Source organism: Brassica napus, chromosome C7, assembly GCF_020379485.1.
Source record: "Brassica napus cultivar Da-Ae chromosome C7, Da-Ae, whole genome shotgun sequence".
In the NCBI taxonomy this organism is placed as follows: Eukaryota; Viridiplantae; Streptophyta; class Magnoliopsida; order Brassicales; family Brassicaceae; genus Brassica; species Brassica napus.
This window is the reverse complement of record NC_063450.1, coordinates 30,801,012-30,804,397: the sequence shown is the minus strand read 5'-3', so window position 1 is coordinate 30,804,397 and position 3,386 is coordinate 30,801,012. Positions and strand designations below refer to the sequence as shown.

Here is a 3,386-nt window from a genome sequence, read left to right as displayed (position 1 = left end):
ATAGCAATAGAGAGATAAAGAACTATAAAGGTTTTAAGCAAAAAAAAAAAAGAACTATGAAGGTGATGGACCTATATTTTCTGTGAATATAATTGACGCTATGGATACAATGGTAAGGACGACCAATTGTATACAAAAAGAAATAGATTAAATTGATAGCAGTTCATGATTCTATTGCGCATTAGTCTGTTAGTGAGCTTATAAAAGGTTGCAGTCGAGTGCGGACTCTTCCTGTGATTTCTAGCTAGCATTTCTCAGATGAATTGTAGAGAACATAATATAATATACGTATACAATGTATTAGTGATTCTGTGACTCGTTTGTTTCTTATCAAATCGAGTTATAATAAACGTTAGGGGTGGGCATTCGGGTACCCGTTCGGGTCGGTTCGGGTTTATTCGGGTTTCGGATTTTCTAGGTTAAAGATTTCAACCCCATAAGGGTATTTCTAAATTTTGGTTTGGGTTCGGTTCGGATCTTTACGGGTTCGGTTCGGGTTCGGATGACTCATTTAAATGATTTTTAAAATTTTAAAACTCAATATATAGTTTAAATGTTTCAAAATCTGTAAATAAAATACTATATTACATATAAATTTGAATAGCATATGTCCTAATACCTAAACTTAACATATAAATTGGTTTGATTTGAATATTTTGATAGAGAATTAGTAGATATTTCAACTATTTTTGGTGTTTTGAGTATATTTTAGCTATTTTAGACATTTACTTTTGGCTATTTGTCTATATTTTCAAGTATTTTAGACAACTTAAAAGTATCTTATATATTTTGGATGTTTTTCATATACATTAAATCTAAAAATAATAAATATATTTAGATATATAAATCTATTTCGGATACATTCGGGTACCCTGAATACTTCGGTTCGGGTCTGGTTCGGTTTCGGTTTCGGTTTTCTGGATACCAAAATTTTGAACCCGTTCGGATATTTAATCAATTTTGGTTCGGTTTTGGTACTACTTTTTCGGATCGAGTTCGGTTCGGTTCTTCGGATTCGAGTTTTTTGCCCAGCCCTAATAAACGTGTTGGTGCTTTCGTGTGGGTTTGGTCTTAAGATTATATGTAGGATTAATACATTTCATATCAACAAAGCTAGTAGTCGACTTATTTATATGAGCCAATTAATAATTTTCCTAGAGAAACATAAGCAATTAAAAGACATAAAGTATTGACAACTCAGCAAGTTTAAAATGTATAATACAAAATAAAAGGTTACATCTTTGTAAATGATCCTCAAATAATATATAAGGGATTCTAATACGTTGAATGTAAAGAAACAGATTGTAACATCCCAAAACTCCCCAAAAGTTTTTGGGTTTAAAAGGGAAAGCCCATCCTACGACCCATTAGGTTAACCTAATGTACCCTATTAACCCTTTTCCCTATAAATATTAGCATCCACCTCTTTAGTCTCTCATCAGAAATTCCAGAATGAAACTTTTGCAGAGATTCCCGAAAATAAGAAAACCCTAGCCATCAAGACCTCCTCTCTCTTGCATCTCGCGCCGTCTCTCTCCCTCCTATCTCTCTCTCCCGCCGCGTCCTCTCTCTCTCTCCTCTCCAAGCTCTCTCTATCTCCTCTCCAAGCTCTCTCTCTCTCCTCGTTGAATCCAAGGCGGTGGTCGCGAGTTGTTGTTCTCGGATCTCGTCTCTCTTGTTCTCTTGTTCTGGATCTGTTCAGATCTAATCTTAGGTGAGGTGTTTTACTCAGATGTCTTCTCATGCTCCTTTATGCTGTTGAATGTGCTCTGTAATTAAATTCAAAGTTAAATAAATTTCTGTTAGTCAAAATTTTGGTCAAGCCCTATCTCCTTTTTATCTCTCATTTATCTCCCTTCTTACTAGGCCTTCACCATCGTGAACTACGGTTCCGGCTGACAAAAGGGGCTTCCACAGCCTCCATCGGTCTGGTTTCTCTTTTTTCGTTTGTCTTTTGTTGTCTTGATCTTTGGAAAAGTTCTTATCTGTTAATATGCATTTTTTAGATCTATAAACCAGAGCTTTTGCTCTTGGTTTGGATGAATCCGTGTGTGATTTTACTCAAATCTGTCTTTGGTTCTCTATTTCAGCACTTTTCTCTTCCCCTCAAGATTCCATCTGTATCTCAGGTGGTCTCTCCTTTTCTTATTGATCTGGTTACATGTTCTTTGTGTGCTTCATGTGGTGTTTCTTCAAAGATCTGTAGGGGTTGCTCTTCCTTGGGTACTTTTGCGACAGTTTTGATTTCAGAGTGATTGTTTTTTCATTTTCCGGGTGTTTGGGTTCTCAGACTTCTCTTCAAGAAACTTTGGCCTTACCCCTTTTTACATGTTGCCAGGGAAGGTTGAGTGTTAAAATCAGTTTCTTTCCTTTCCTTGGTTGTTTAGTATCCTTCTTCCTCTTCCTCGTGGCTTCCGGTGTGTTTTCAAAACATATTATTGAAGTGCAATTCTCCCTAATAAAGTTTGGTGTTTGCTATGTTTATCTCTCCTCTCCTCTTTTTGGGTGATTTTTTGGGTGATTTTAGTACGTGGGTGTCTTGTATTTTTGATCTAGAATAGCTATCTAATTATATTGTACCCTATGTTTCTAATTGTTCTGTCTTCCAGGGATTCTTTGGAACTTGTCAAATATGCGGAAGGCGAATACCAATCTTGGTTTAATGCGTATGAGTCAACGCCCTTACCTCCACAGGAGCATCCAAACCAAGAGCAACAAGTCTTAAGCTCGGATAATATATGTATGGTAGATGGTTCATAGACCTCTACATCTCGATTCAGTGGATGTGGATGAGTTTGGATGGATAGTTTGGATAAAATTCAACTCTTGGGAATGCAGAACTTAAGAAGGCGAGAGGCTGGTCTACAGACATAATTGGAAGCACTGAGATGGTCTACACACATTTGACATGTCAGAACTTTGGGACATACTAAAAGGATTTAATTGCAATGCTAAAGAACCCTCAGGCTTGGCCAAGTTTTACAAAAGAATTGGAGGTTATACTTACTCTTCAAATATGCTTTCTGGACTTCAAGATTAATTACATCCCAAAAGCGAGAAATGAAATTGCTGATTCTTTAGCTAAGTTTGCACAGCCTTTTTGCAGAGAGCTTTGTTATATTTGTTTTTCTATTCCGGTCTGATTACACATACCACTTCAAATTTGAGTAATAGAATAGCCGTTTGTTGCCAAAAAAAGAAATTTTGTTCTTTCTTCAAATAATTTTTTTTTAAATCATGTTGGCTTGTGATTGATTCCGTAGGAATATTTGTTTCCTACTGATTTCGTATTCCATTATGTGCATTACCAAGTTATGAATCAAAAGTATTTTTAAAAAAATTATGTTATTTATTTAAATATATTTTTTAAAAAAAATATATACGGT

General features: G+C 35.6%; 1 long non-coding RNA gene across 1 annotated transcript; it reads left to right on the top strand.

The window, feature by feature from the left end:
- The first annotated feature begins 912 nt into the window (after nt 1-912).
- Nucleotides 913-3,085, top strand: LOC125590287. The gene is made up of 2 exons (XR_007326613.1): nt 913-1,714; nt 2,610-3,085. It is a non-coding gene; the product is annotated as an uncharacterized LOC125590287 (long non-coding RNA).
- The last annotated feature ends 301 nt before the right edge of the window (nt 3,086-3,386 follow it).